Genomic DNA, 15,965 nt, shown 5'->3' with positions numbered 1-15,965 from the left:
GTGTTGGTTGCTGGAGGAACTCGGGCTCAGAATTGATGAGCTGGAGCCCGAGCTCCAGACGCTGTGACACATCCAGGAGGGAGGGAGTTACCTGGATGCTTTGATTCAGGAGGCAGTCACACCGGTAGATTAAGTACCTCAAATTCGGTCAGTGGTCAGGGTCAGCAGGGTGTGACTGCAAGTGAGGCAGGTAGAGGGATCCTGTGTTCATGAACAGAGGAACTTCAGCTCTTGACCTTGTCCAACAGGTTGGAGGTACTTGCTCCCTGTGTGGATAAGGAACAGGGCTGTAGGGAGGATGAGCCAGCTGACCACGGCACGGTGGCACAGGAAGCCATTCAAGAAGGTGGAGCAAAAAGACAAGTGGTTGTTGTAGAGGATTCTATAATTAGGGGAATTGATAGCTTCCTTTGTAAGCAGGATCAAGAGTCCCGCATGGTATGTTGCCTGCCCGGTGTCAGGGTGAGGGACATCTCTGACCGGCTTGAAAGGATATTGGAGAGGGAGGGGGACAATCCAGTTGTTGTGGTCCAAGTCGGGACAAATAACATAGGTAAGACTAGGAAAGAGGACTTATTTGGGGATTATCAGGAACTAGGAACTAAATTAAAGAACAGGTCCTCAAGGGTTATAATCTTCGGATTACTACCCGAGCCACGTGCAAATTGGCATAGGGACGCAAGAATAAGGAAGTAAACACGTGGCTAAAAGACTGGCGCGGGAAAGAATGGTTCCATTTCGTGGGGCACTGGCATCAGTATTGGACCAGGAGGGATCTGTACCGTTGGGACGGTCTCCACCTGAACCGACCTGGGACCACTGTTCTAGCAAAAAGGGTAAATAGGGTGGTCAACAGGACTTTAAACTAGAAAGTGGGGGGGGGAGGGAAGGGTAAACTCCAAGAAGTATGACTAATGGGAAACAAAGCAGCAGGTTAGTGTTTGTGTGGGGTGGGGTGGGGGGGGGTGTGGATTCAACTTCATGGAAAATTATGAAAAAAACTGAAAAGAAAGGAGAGCCCAGAAGAGGGTATTAAAGTCTCCAGAACACAAAATAGGACAGAGTGTTTGGAAAGTGCTAGGAATCTAACTTCAAGCACATCAGATAAAGGGACGGCAATGAGAAAGGTGATTGGAAATACAGGACTGAAGGTGTCGTATCTATATGCACGCAGTATATGAAACAAGGTAAATGAGCTTGTGGCACAGATTGAAATTGGCAGGTATGATGTGGTGGGCATTACGGTGACATGGCTGCAAGGGGATCAGGACTGGGAGCTAAATATCCAAGGATATACATCCTATCGAAAAGGAGGAGGGGGTGGGGTTGCTTTGTTCGTAAGAAATGAAATTAAATCAATAGCAAGAAACGACGTAGGGACAGATGATGTAGAATCTGTGTGGGTAGAATTGAGGAACTGCAAAGGTAAAAAAAACATAATGGGACTTATGTACAGGCCTCCGAACAGTAGTCAGGATGTGGGGCACAAGATACACCAGGAGATAGTAAAGGCGTAAGAAAGGCAAGGTTACAGTGATCCTGGGGGAATTTCAATAGGCAGGTAGACTGGGAAAATCAGGTTGGTAGTGGATCCCAAAAAAAGGAATTTGTGGAATGTCTATGAGATGGCTTTTTGGAGCAGCTTGTGGTGGAGCCCACTAGGGAACAGGCAATTCTAGATTTAGTGATGTGTAATGAGGCAGATTTGATAAGGGAGTTTAAGGTGAAGGAATCCTTAGGAGGAATTGACCATAATATGATAGAATATACCCTGCAATTTGAGAGGAAAAAGCTGGAATCAGATGTAACGGTATTACAGTTGAATAAAGGCAACTACAGAGGCATGAGGGAGGAGCTGTCCAGAATTGACTGGGAGATGAGCCTAGCAGGAAAGACAGTGGAACAGCAATGCCAGGAGTTTCTGGGAGTAATTTGGGAGACACAGTAAAAATTCATCCCTAGGAAGTAGAAGCATGCTAAAGGGAAGATGAGGCAACCATGGCTGACAAAGGAAGTCAGGGACAGCGTAAAAGCTAAAGAGAAAGCATAAATGCAGCAAAGAGCAGTGGGAAACCAGGGGATTGAGAAGCCTATAAAGACAACAGAGGACAACTAAAAAAGAAATAAGGAGGGAGAAGATTAAATATGAGGGTAAACTAGCCAGTAATATAAAAGGAGATTGCAAGAGTTTTTTAGATATATAAAGGGTAAGAGAGAGGCAAAAGCCTGGAATATGACACTGGTGAAGTAGTAGTGGGGAACAAGGAAATGACGGAGGAACTGCGTCAGTCTTCACAATGGAAGACATGAGTGACATCCCCAAAGTTCAAGAGAGTCGGGGGGGCAGAGGTGAGTATGGTGGCCATTACCAAGGAGAAGGTGCTAGGAAAACTGAGAGGTCTGAAAGTGGATAAATCACCTGAACCAGATGGATTACACCCTAGAGTTCTGAAGGAGATAACTGAAGAGATAGTGGAGGCGTTAGTGGTGATCTTTCAGGAATCAGTGGGGTCAGGGAGGGTCCCAGAGGACTGGAAAATCGCTAATGTAACCCCCCTGTTTAAGAAGGGAGTGAGGCAGAAGACGGGAAATTACAGGCCGATTAGCCTGACCTCGGTCGTTGGTAAGATTTTAGAGTCCATTTTTAAGGATGAGATTTCAGATTTGGAAGTGCATGGTAAAATAGGGCAAAATCAGCTTGGTTTCATCAAGGGGAGGTCATGCCTGACAAATCTGTTTGAATTCTTTGAGGAGGTAACGAGTCAGTTAGACAAAGGAGAGCCAATGGATCTTATCTACTTGGACTTCCAGAAGGCCTTTGACAAGATGCCGCACAGGAGGCTGCTCAGTAAGATAAGAGCCCATGGTGTTAGAGGCAAGATACTAGCATGGATAGAAGATTGGCTGTCTGGCAGGAGGCAGAGAGTGGGGATAAGGGGGTCCTTCTCAGGATGGCGGTCGGTGACTAGTGGAGTTCTGCAGGGGTCAGTGTTGGGACCACAAATTTTCACTTTATACATTAATGATCTAGATGAAGGAACTGAGGGCATTCTGGCTAAGTTTGCAGATGATACTAAGATAGGTGGAGGGACAGGTCGCATTGAGGAGGCGGGGAGGCTGCAGAAGGATTTGGACAGGTTAGGAGAATGGGCAAAGAAGTGGCAGATGGAATACAATGTGGGGAAGTGCGAGGTCATGTACTTTGGTAGGAAGAATAGAGGCATAGACTATTTTCTAAATGGGGAGAGAATTCAGAAATCTGGATTACAAAGGGACTTGGGAGTCCTAGTCCAAGATTCTCTTAAGGTTAACTTGCGGGTTGACACAGTAGTTAGGAAGGCAAATGCAATGTTGGCATTTATTTTGAGAGGACTAGAATATAAAAGCAGGGATGTGTTGCTGAGGCTTTATAAGGCTCTGGTCAGACCACATTTAGAATATTGTGAGCAATTTTGGGCCCCATATCTCAGGAAGGATGTGCTGGCCCTGGAGAGGGTCCAGAGGAGGTTCACGAAAATGATCCCAGGAATGAAAGGCTTAACATATGAGGAATGTTTGAGGACTCTGGGTCTATACTCGATGGAGTTTAGAAGGATGAGGGGGGATCATATTGAAACTTACAGAATATTGAAAGGCCTGGATAGAGTGGATGTGGGGAAGATGTTTCCATCAGTAGGAGAGACTAGGACCCGAGGGCACAGCCTCAGAGTAAAGGGAAGACCTATTAGAACAGAGATGAGGAGAAACTTCTTTAGCCAGAGAGTGGTGAATCTATGGAATTCATTGCCACAGAAGGCTGTGGAGGCCAGGTCATTGAGTGTATTTAAGACCACGATGGATAGGTTCTTGATTGGTAAGGGGATCAAAGGTTACGGGGAGAAGGCGGGAGAATGTGGTTCAGAAACTTATCAATCATGATTGAATGGCGGAGCAGACTCGATGGGCCGAATGGCCTAATTTCTGCTCCTATGTCTTATGGTCTAATTGCCGTGGAGGCCCCATGTCAGCTTCAAGCTGGGGGGGGGGGGGGGGGGGTGAGGTGGGGTGTGGTGGGGGGGATGGTAACCTTCCTCAATTAAAGTTGGAAGGGCTGAAGCGGGATTCCCGGTTGCCAGCAGGAGGATGTCATTCAGGGTCATTAATGAACCAATTGACTCCCATTATCCCTGAGGCCACTGCATTTTAATCATGGCTCAGTGATTAATTGGAGGCCACACGGCTTTCCTGCACCCTTGGAGGGCTGCCAAGCACACTTTGTTGGGTTTGCCAGTGGCCTCCTGAGGAGTGTCCTCATTGTCAGGCACTCTGTGCCTGATCAAGGGACGCAGCATCAAGACGTGGAGGGGGGATGTCTCTGAAAGTCACCCTCTGCCCTTGCCTCTGACCACCCTGCCACACACCTCTCCCATGACCCCCACTTTGCGATCCCCAACCTGCCTTCACACACCTTTGGTCTGGGATGCCACAATGATCCTGGTCCTTGGGTAGGTGCGCTGACTGGCCATCAGCTCTCAGCAGCCTGGACTTCTGCTGTCAGGCACCTCAGTCATGGGGAAGGCCCAATGGTGACCACTTAAGTGCCTGAAAGACATTTAATTCCGCCGGGCTTCCCTCGTGGAACTGACGGGGTTTCCCCGTTGGTTCTCCAACCAGTCGGTGAGACCTTGTCATCCCAACAGAACCTGAACCAAGTTGTAAGAAAGTGGATCTGTCATCCTGTTTAAGGTGGCAGACAAGTTGGCATCCAAAACCCTGGACTAATTTGAGATCCATGCTTGAATCTTCACAAGGGTTCGTGTAATTCCCTATGCCGCTAATTCACTAGTGATCAAGTTGGAGTCCTTCATGATCTCCAATATTATGGAGAATGTGCATAGTGCATTTGTCAGTACCCGACTAACTTTCTGATACATGTCTACATGTATCCTTCTCAACAATAGTTCCCAGGGTACAGCATCTGTGACCAACTGAGCAGTACTTGGAAAGAGTTGTGCCCCCAACAAGGACTCTCCACACTGTACTTACCATCAATGTCTTCTTGTGCTTACTTGTGAGGTCTGAGTCACGCTTTTGTTGAAAACCCAACTAACTGCCTAAATGGACCCATCAAAGTGCAAATATGTTACCCTGCACATGGTTGTCGGCCTTGTGACAGGGCACTCTCAGAAGGAATGAGAATCTTTGAGGAATTGTTTTCATGGAGGTACACCTATGATGCACATGTGAAAGCCCTGAAGGACAAGAGAAAGGGATATGATTTAATTGCAGCAAATTATGACCATCTTAACAATCGTTATGCTAAATCTTTTCATTATTCAATCATTGATGAAATAAAGTTAGGATATGTGTGTCAGAGATACTTGTAATTCTGTCACCAGCTTTCTGTGGGTTCCTGCCTTTTTATTCCTTACTGAGAGGGCCGTAGATGTGCCAGTTGGCTCCAGGGCATCCCCTTTTGCATCAGTGAGTCGGACTGTTTGTGATGGACCACCTACGTTCCTCTCCTTTGTGTTTTGTATCCTCCTCCTGCAAGGGATGAGAAAACAAACCTGTGAGTAAATGAAGGTTAGGTATTTATCTGATGAGTGCAGTGCCTTCACTGAGGGTGACAATGAGACAGATGCATCTCATTGCATAAAAACTGAGGTGACGGGGCACAGTGGATGGATAAATGGGGAGTTGATGAAGTGCATAGAAAATAAAGGCTGGGTACTGCTGAAAGTTGAACAGGTGTGAGCAGTAATGTGATGGAGAATGCTTACCAAGGCAGACAGAAGCAGGGTGAGGGGATAGGATTCAAGCAAAGGATGTGGCTGAGTCTGCAGATGTACTTACTTTTCTTGACCTAGTTAGATTACTGAACCACTTTTTGCATTGCAACCATAATCTGGGTGCAATGCTCCTCGACTACTTCTAACCACACCTTTTGGTGAAAGCCTCAAGTTTCCTCCCCCTATTGCTCCTGATTGTGCCAAGCAGTAAGTCCAGGGATCTGTCACTGTATCTGAATGATGCCATAGCTCAATTTCCACCTACTATCCTGAACATCTCCAATTTCCATTTGTGTAATGCTACTTTAAATATAGCTGAGATTGGATCATGTGTGTAAATATTGCGCCCAGTGAGCACTGAAAACCAAAGGTCAAAGTTAATTGGTACACTGAGTTGAGACCACTGATTCCAATGGGCTCAGTTGACCTCTGGGGTTCCCCACACAATTCCACTGACCCCGCACTCCACACCCCACCCCCTACCACACCCTCCTCGCAAACCCCATAGTTCAAATCCCACCATTGGAGTTGTAGATTTTGAATTTCGTTTTAATAAAAGGTTGGTGTCTGTCGTGCATTTTCATCAAGGGAAAACACTGATTCTGATACTACAATACATCCTGATACAATGCCTGGAATTCAGCCATACTAACCAGAAATATTTAAAAAAATAATTAATTAGTATTTAGTCTGATACCAGTCAGAAGAAATGGAAGACTGCAGCACTCCAGGCAAGCACTGCAAGGGAATACTCATCTATTGCAGTGGTATTCCATACCAGCAGAAGCATGGACATCACTTCATTTACATTCCAATAATTCTGCTGAAGTTGTGACTAGCAACATTCGCAGGACTGTAATATAAATACAGCAGCGGGTACCCCTTGCACATCTCCGTAGGCCTGAATTTCCTCGGAGCTGCACTGCTCTGCCACCATTACGCCACTAGAAGTGTAGCAAAAAGTCCAGTTATGCATGTAAATAGGTGCTGAATGGCTTACTGTTTCTATGCTCCATTGCACTTCCAGCAAAGTTATAACAATGGAGCCAGAGCAGCTTTGAGGAAGTTCTGAGTTTGTGAGTTCCAGAGGCAGTAACAACTGTCAGCTAAAAGATATCTTCCAGACTGAGCCTTTCATGGTCAATTGTCATTATAATGTTTGGTGACAATTGACTGTGAAAGTCTCAGTCTGGAATACATCCTGTATCTAGATTGTAGGTAACTGCTGGAACACCAAGGTGACAAGTGACATTTTCCCAGTCCAGGCCAGAATTTTCTAACGCCTCCTTAAAATCTCTGCCCCCTTTCCAAGTCAAATTTCAACCAAGGCAAACAAGCTTGGGCTCCTCTCAAGAGTTAACCCAAAACATCAGTCCAGAATAAATTCAAATCCTCCCTTTACTCATCAATACATCTTCCCCTTAAAATTGAAACACTCGGCACTGAACATCTCTTTGCTCTGAGCCAATAGCTGGCTTTGACTTTTAACTGTATTCCCAGCACAAAAGCACAAAGTTTGAAGGAGATGAGTGTGAGTGCAGGGGCAGTGGGGGATTGCGTTTCAGGTGGAACAAAGAATGGATGAGTGACCAAACAGTATAGAGTTACACTCCCGACTGCTTGCAATTTTTCATTTAGTCATTTGATAGTACAGAACTTGAGTATTGCTGAAAAAGAGACATGCTGCCGAAGCTTTGCTTTTTGCACTCATTAGGATGGCTCGCAAGAAATTGCCAACAGTAACAGGGGAACACAATTTATACTGCATGAGAAGAGAGGGCTGATAGGTTGGCAAGTAGACTCTGACTGGTGGAAGTGTTGCCATTGAGAATGCAAAAATGGAACAGTTAACTGCCCAACTTTGTTCAAATTCAAACCAGTAAGGTCAACTCTGGTCAAGACATTGCCCTGGGGAATGAATAGGAAATTACTGTTCCCTAAGCTTTGGTTTAGTTGCAAAAGGTGCAGCATGTGGACATGTTCATCCTGTCTACAAAGGACAGGGCCCTGTTTGTGAATTTATGTGGCTTCTGACATGTGTGAGTCGCACTGTGAGCCAACGGACAATCTTAAATTGATTTTCAGTGTAATTCTTAGCACAATCAGGATTGTTTAGCTGGATTTGTCCAATTGCAGAATCACATCTGTTGGGTGTTGGACACAATGATGGACACTATGGGCGGAATCATCCCAGATTTGTACTGAGTGCGGTCGTAGGCATATAAAACGATGCTTAACCCATCGGCCATAATGGCAGCTTTTCACGCCGTATCATCCCAAACCCACTGCATTAATTATGTATTTCCGGGAAACAGGACATTTCCATGGCAGGCAGGCTTTCATTCACCCACCAAACCATCACCTCGCTGCTTCATCACACCGGGCGCCATATTTAAAATCCAGCCGCGCACACCTCTCAGTGCTGCCAGCCCATGCCTGCTGCAAAGAAGACATGGCCCGGAAAGGCAAAAAGACTGCACCCCCAGGTTCAATGACACATCCTTTGGACACAGTGGGCACTTACCATGATGTCTTCTGCCCCATTCTGGCCACAGAATGGGCAGCAACATCAATAATCTGGCTTGAGAGGTGGTGGCAGTGACGATCAGCACAAACAGCCTGCAAAAGAGGACAGCAACTCAGTGCCGCAAGAGGATGAATGATCTCCTCCGTTCCGCCAGGATAAATCGTGTTCTCATCACTCTCAACTCAGACACTCACAAGCCCATCACACATCCACAGGGCCCTCACTCACTGCCAGTTCAAGGGACATCACCGTTCAATCTCTACACACGCCTTCATTGTCCTCATCCCGTCCATGGGACCACTCACCAACCACACAAGCCAGGCATACTTATCACCTGGTCTGGAAAGTGTCCTGCTTACACTCTCTCCATCTCCATTGATGTAGGACAAGCTGGCACACAAGAGGGAGAGCTCGCAGACCAGTGGCAGAATGCCCGAAATCAAGGTCCTCACAGACATTGAAAACGGAGCCATTCAGGTGGCTGGCGAGAATCTGGACTGGTCCTGTGCTGACGGTGCAGTCAGCAGTGCTCCACCAAGTGAGTGCAGCATCCACCAGACACACAGGCCACTGCCATGCATTAATTATCTCTCCTTGCACACCTGCCAAACAGCTGACTAAGTCCACGGTCCAGGGCCTCCAATCAAACCCCAAAGAAACCTCCGAAGTGGAATCTGGAGGCATGCTCCCTGAAGACCCATCACAGCGCTCACCCTACACCAGTGCAGACTCACACACCTTAGCGGACCTAGCTTTGGAATAGCCCTGGGATCACAATCTGGTGAGCGCATTGCACTGTCTGATCCGCAGCAGGCAGTGGCAGGGACTTCCCACGTTTCTGGCACTCAGAGGACTGCTGGAGGCCAGAACGTTGTTGAGTCTGAGTCAGATGTTGAGCCTCTGGACTCAGCCATGTCACAGTTGTTGGAGCTGTAAAGGCAAGCTCGAGAACATCAGGAAGTGATGTCCGCTGCACTCCTCAGATTGCAAGGCACAATGGAGGAGTCCATCTGTGTTCAGGTGGGGTGATAGCGCCGGCCTGCCAATGCACTCAGGTCAACACTGGTAGGATCGTGGCCGCCATGGTCCAAGACTTTGCTCCTGAACTGCTGTGCGGGCTCAACTCCATTGCTGATGCCATAGTTGGCCTCCAACAGTGTGTATGCGAGAGGGGTGCTGGGCAGCTCGATCTCACTCCAGCTACCCCTGCTCCTCAAGGAGTCAGCCTAGATCCCCCAGGCACCCATAGGCAAGGAGGATTAGCAGGTGCACATCCCGGGCCCATCCATCCAGGTGACTCCGAGAGTGACTGGCCCATCGACCCCCTTTTCCTGTGACCCCAGCAGCACCAGCTCCACAGGCCAAGGAAGGTGCCACTGCCACACAGCAGGAGTCTAAAAGCAGGTCAGGGCCATCCAAGTCTCAGGTGTCTAGCGGACACTCACCAAAGTCATCACAGACAGGGCATCACAGTCAGCAGGCTGCCTCCAACTCTGCTGTGCATGTCCTGGGAGGCAGAGGCAGCCTGCTGATTGCAGGGTTAGGAAAGTTAAGGAGAATTAGTTGCACAGCCTGGGCACGGGTGTTAATCATTTGTTCACTATTTTCAAAAAACTCCCAACAATGCCTAAGATAAAAGCAATATACTGCAGATGCTAGAAATCTGAAACAAAAATAGAAAATGCAAGAAAAAAACAGCAGGTCTAACAGCATCTGTGGAGAAAAAAACAGAGTTAATGTTTTCAGTCTGTATGATTTTTCTTCAGAGCTGGAGAAGAGTCATACGGACTCGAAACGTTAACTCTGTTTTTCTCTCAACAGATGCCATTAAACCTGCTGAGTTTTTCCTGCATTTTCTGTTTTTGTCCCAACAATGTCTCCCTGCCAATGGCTCCTTGTTCTGATGAGTAATATTCTTGTCACTCAGACGTGAAACCTTTCTGCACAAGGCAAAGGCAGGTGCCTCAGTCCAGGGCCTCTTCCCTGTGCTCTGTGCAGCCTTCAGACCAAAGTGATGGTCTGGCCTCACACTCCCTGGAAACATTACTGATGCCTGCACCTCAGTGATGCTGGTCATTGCTGCCAGAATGTAGTGGGCAGGCACCACAGAGTGCTCTCATTCTCTCGGTGTCCTCTCAGCACCTTTGAGGAGGGGCTGGCCCCCATCTCTTCAGTATCTGTGACCACTGATGCTGTGTTCCTAAAGGGCTCAAGTGCTGAAGGTGGACAAAGGATCAGATGCTTCTAAAGTTTCATGGCTGTGTCTCTATGGTATGACCCTGATCATAGTATGCAAGCGATCTGCCCTCAACCAAACAGAGGTCAGGCATTCTCAGAGGCTATTTGAATATTTATGGAGTGTCCTCACTGCGTGTTGTCATCATCCTTCTGCAATTGAGCGACTATTAGGACCTCCAAGGCTTCTCCATGACAGGAGCATTCTCACAGAGGGTACTCATGCAGCCAAAATCCAGACTGGAGTCAAACGTTCACAGATGCAACTTGAGGATCTATGGGGACACCTCACTGTACGTTGTCATCATCCTCCACAAATCTAGCAGCTATGAGGGCATCCCGAGCATGCCTACCTCATCAAGCCAGAGCGAGGGACTCATTCCCATCATCATCGCCTCCGAGGACCTCCTCACCCTCATCCCTGTTGGCACCGTCCTCATCGGAAGAGACATGCAGCTCCTCCATCTCCTCCTCAGCCGCCTCATCTCCCCACTGGAGTGCAGGTTGTAAAGGGCGCAGCAGACGACGACAATGTTTGACACCCTCTGTGGACTATATTGCAGGGCTCCACCAGACTGGTCCAGGCAACGGAACCACAATTTCAGCATCCTGATGGTCTGCTCCACCAAGTTGCGAGCTGTGGCATGAGCCTCATTATACCTTCACTCTGCTGCAGTCTGAGGCTGCTACACAAGTGTCATCAGCCATGGACTCTGTGGGTAGCCCTTGTCCCTGAGGAGCCAACCCTGCAGCTTCTGTAGACCCTGGAAGACTCCAGGGATCTGTGACCGACTGAGGATATAGGTGTTGTGCTCACTCCCTGGAAACTGTGGACACACCTGCAGGATGTATTTCTGGTGCTTGCACACAAGCTGCACATACGGCGAATGGAACCCCTTGCAGTTGATGTAGACCACAGTGTGTTGCAATGGAGATCTGGGTGCCAAATTAATGCAGTCAATCACACCCTGCCCCTGTGGGAAACCTGAGATCTGGGTGAATCACTCTTTCATCTTGGCTGTCCTGGACCCAGGTAAAATGCACAAAGTTGTGTGGCCCTCGCGAAGATGGTGTCCGTGACCTCATGGATGCATTTGTGAGTGGAGGCTTGTGAGAGCCCACAGAGGTCACATCTGGGGCCCTGAAAGGAACCACTGGCATAGAAATTGAGCCCCGCAGTCACTTTCACAGCCACTGGCAGTGGATGCCCTCCATGTCCCCATGGCACCAAATCCTGCAGTAACTGGCAGATGTGACCGACCAGTTCTCTAGACATGCGCAGTCTTCAGCAACACTGGTTCTCGGTCATCTGCAGGAATGAAAGGCGCTGTCTACAGACCTTGGGTGTCTCTAGGTGCTGGCCTGTGATGGCTCGCTGTGGCTCTTAGGCATCATCTTCCTGAGGCTGCTGCTCCTGCCTCTGTGCAGCCAGGGGCTTCAGTTGCTCTCTCCTCCATCGTATTTACGCCCTATAAGCCATCAGGCATACAGCTAGTTCACCAGGCTCCATGATCCTGATGTACACCTCCTGCAGGATGAAAGAGACACGTGGTTAGCAAGGGTGTCCTAAGAACCTGTCCTGGTTACGTGTGATGGCCCCATAATGCTTCCCGGAGAGTGCTGGCCATTACTTGGATGGTCAGAGATTAGTGCGCTACAAGGCTGCCCTGTTAGCTTGAACAATGGAGGTGACTAGTCCAAACTGGGATACTTACATTGCAAGGGGCTGTGAACGCCTCCAGCAGTGACTGCTCCATGGCCAGTTTTAGTGAGGAGATTGTACAACGTGTGCAGTCGTCCAACTGTTCTGCAGTCCACTAAAATGCTCATGAATTCACATTCTCTGCCGCGGGGCAATTTTGGGGGGCGGGGGTTGCAGGGGGAACTCTGGAGCACTTGGTGACACTTTGATGCCTTCGCGTTCCTTGAATGGACAGGTAAGCTAGAAGACCAACTCCCAATCTTTTCAATGTGGCTGCATCTGAACTGTCTCAGTTTCAGAGGAATGGTCACTTAATACAGGTTTCCTTAATGCATGGCCAGTTCCCTCATCCCCCTACCCCCACCCTGAATGCTTGTGTGCTATATTCAACAGCAGGGCAGCCTTTGCACACCACACCCCGCCACCAGTCACCTCAACGGCAGGGCTGCCCTTAAACCCGACCCCCCTAATGCCCCTGAAGCTTGAAATCCAACAGCCGACCCTGTCGAGCACTGCACAGTGTTACTGTGTACTTGCCTCCAAGTTTCCTTCAAAGTGCAGGCCGCCAAGTGCACACTTTTTATGTGCTGTTGTGAAACACATCAGTGTGCTTTCCCGCCGACGTGGATGGGTGACCCAGTGGGGAGGTATGATTCTGGTGGGCTGGCCTGATAATGATATGCTGATATATGACAATGAAGTTCCCGATGCCCGATGGTGGAAAACGTGGCCCGCCATCGGCGGACTGAGTGGACGGTCGTGAACTAGTTTCCCTCCATCGTAAAACTGATCGCACCATATTGTCTGCTCATGCCACCAGTCACGCCCGACACCAGCAGGCACAGAAAATTCCACCCCTTGTCTTTCTACTTGCTGTAACCTGTGAAATGAATTTGGGCAATTTCACCCCAGTTCCCAGTGGGCATGAATCAACAGCAAAACTTTCACTTGTTCAAAAATCTTAGCATTGGTTGATGTGTGAAATGGAAAACATCAGATTAGTGCAATAGGTTGTGCTCTTTTGAGATTGGGGGAAACACACATTAGCATAGAAATTGCTGTTGATGCATTATTCAGAGGTTAAGTGTGGGGTATTAAAAATTCCCGGAGAGATTGTCTCCTGGTTTATAAATGAGTTTGCTGTTTCAGTTTGTGGGCTACAATTTGAGCTATTTTTTGCCACACCATGGGCGAACGAATGAAAAAAGAGCTGCACTAACCTTCTAAACTGGGTGTGACCTACAATTAGAAGACAGTTAAGCATCTGAAATAATGCTCAGATGCTATGGCCAACTGTTTGCTCACAAGATTGCTGCAGATTTGAACATCACTGCTGAGAAAAGCTAGTTTTACAGTTCAGGAGTTGAAAACCCTTCCAACAGCATTCAGGAAGAGGACATACCATATAAGGTGCTAAAGGTCAACCTCCCTTGTGCACTAGGCATGGAATGCAGTGGTAGCAACACAAATCAACTAGCACAGTCTCAGACATATAGATTCGCATGTGGGACTTATAATGCTTACACCAGGGAGGCCTAGAGCCATCAGAATCTCAGCAGGCAATCAGTAAAATTGTGCACACTAACAACACATTTACTTTCCCAAAAGACAATCACTTGAAACAAAGCATAAATACCATGTGGCAGCCCCAGGCCAACATTTACACATGAGAAAATAGAGGAAGTAAATGCCCTGTACTCCAGTTGAACATTTTAAAAGGGTATTATTACAACCATTAGCTAAATTATACCAGGAGCCCAGTATCAAGTGCCAATGGATGTTATTTGAAGAGCTGAGCAAAACAGTGTATGATGAGGTGCTTAGGAGTTAGTAGATGTGAATTGCACCTTAAATAAATAGTGTAGTTGTGCCACTCTTTGGAAACTTCAAGGGTTAATGTCTAGTGCACCTACTTTAATTACACATTCCATTCTGCATCTTTATTGTCTTAAGTTTGCAATTTTGGTCATTACATTTCATGCTAAAGCATTCTTGCAGGGTGAATTTATGAGCATCCAGCAGCCAGCTGTTAATCTGTAAATCTGATCAATCCAGAACCTTTTTTATAAAATCATTCTAGGATGTGGGCACTGTAGGCAAGGCTAGCATTTATTTCCCTTCAACAGTTGACCAGAAAACGTGGTGATGAGATTTGCTAAACCATTGAAGTGGCAGAGTGATACAGCCCAGTGGCAAGCTCGGTCAACTCAGAGGACAATTAGAGACCACTCAGACTAAATTCAAAAGTGGATGCAGTGATCACAAAGTGCTATTAACCTCTGTCAGTTGAATAGGTTGCAGACAGCATGCCAACTTTAATCTTTTCAGCATCCGTCCAGCACTATCTGTGCTTTTGATTGGTTGGATGCATCAGCAAGGGGACAATACTGTGGGTGGAGTAGACCACTTAAAGCAGCCTTCACCTTTTAAAGAAGGGGTGGGTTGCAGCTGGACCAGCTTTTAGCAATCATTCAGGAAGTGACTCAAATCTGGCACAACACAGGAGGTTCCAAGGTTTATGGATACTGTACTGGAGGCCTTGGTAGAGAAGGGTTATTTTAATTCATTTATGAGATGCAGGTGTCTCTGGCTAGGCAACATTTATTGCCCATCCCTATCTGCCCTTGAGAAGTGGTGGTGAGCTTTCTTGAACCGCTGCAGTCCCTGTGGTATAAGTGCACCCACAGTGCTGTTAGGAAGGAAGCTCCAGAGTTTTGACCCGTCGACAGTGAAGAAACGGCGATATATTTCCAAGTCAGGATGGTGAATGGCTTGGAGGGGAACTTTATGGTGTTCCCATGTACCTACTGCCCTGGTCGTTCTAAAGGTGGAAAGGGAGAGAGGGGTGTTGTATCCCCAGGGAGGCAGCAAGTCTCCCAGACACATACTCAAAAGGCAGTGGGAGCAGAAAGCCATGGCAGTGAATGGCAGGCATCAAGCCCCAAAGCACCTGGATGAAGCACCACAAGAAGTTCAATGACCTCATATGAGTGGTCAAGGTCAGCGAATACATCTTTAAATGCCATATCTGACCAAATTCATCATTAGCCTCACACACTGCTGAATTCACCATATCCCCATCACTCAGCAACAATCTCTATCAATCTGGGCTCATATCTAACATTCATAGCTTCACCTCAACCTCACACTTAGCACCATTGCAGGCCTCATGCCCACATCTTACACGTTGTACATGCTACCAGTTATTCAGTTATGACAGCCAAATTAGCCAAACAGATTGCATGAGACTCATTGACACACATTCCTCTCCTGCAGGACAAGGTGGTACAGAACAAGAAGCAACAGGAGCTGAACAGAGGTTGACATATACATCTGCATGTGCTAACTCCCGTGGGAGAGACAGTACTGGCCATCATTGGTATGTCCATTGCTGAGGTGTGGCCAGCAGTGGGGTTCAGACCATTAAAGATGACAGTATCAGTGATAGATTTGGATGAGAAAAGATGGGAGGAGGCTCAAGGGCAGCATAAACCCTGGTATGGACTGGTTGGGTTAACTGGCGTGTTACTGTGCTTAATATTCTATCCAATTCTATGCAATCCTAATCCTCTTTCCCACATCTCATTTCCAATTCATCCCACGCTGTTTTGTGATTTACAAGTTGCAGATGTTGCAAGTGTAAACCTCATATTTGCCCCCATCCTCACCACATCACTCTTGTGCCTGTCTCCTTTCCGATACATTATAAGTCCAACCTGGTCAGATAGTG

The sequence above is a fragment of the Carcharodon carcharias genome, chromosome 1, assembly GCF_017639515.1.
Source record: "Carcharodon carcharias isolate sCarCar2 chromosome 1, sCarCar2.pri, whole genome shotgun sequence".
Classification (NCBI taxonomy): domain Eukaryota; kingdom Metazoa; phylum Chordata; class Chondrichthyes; order Lamniformes; family Lamnidae; genus Carcharodon; species Carcharodon carcharias.
This window is presented reverse-complemented; position numbering follows the sequence as displayed.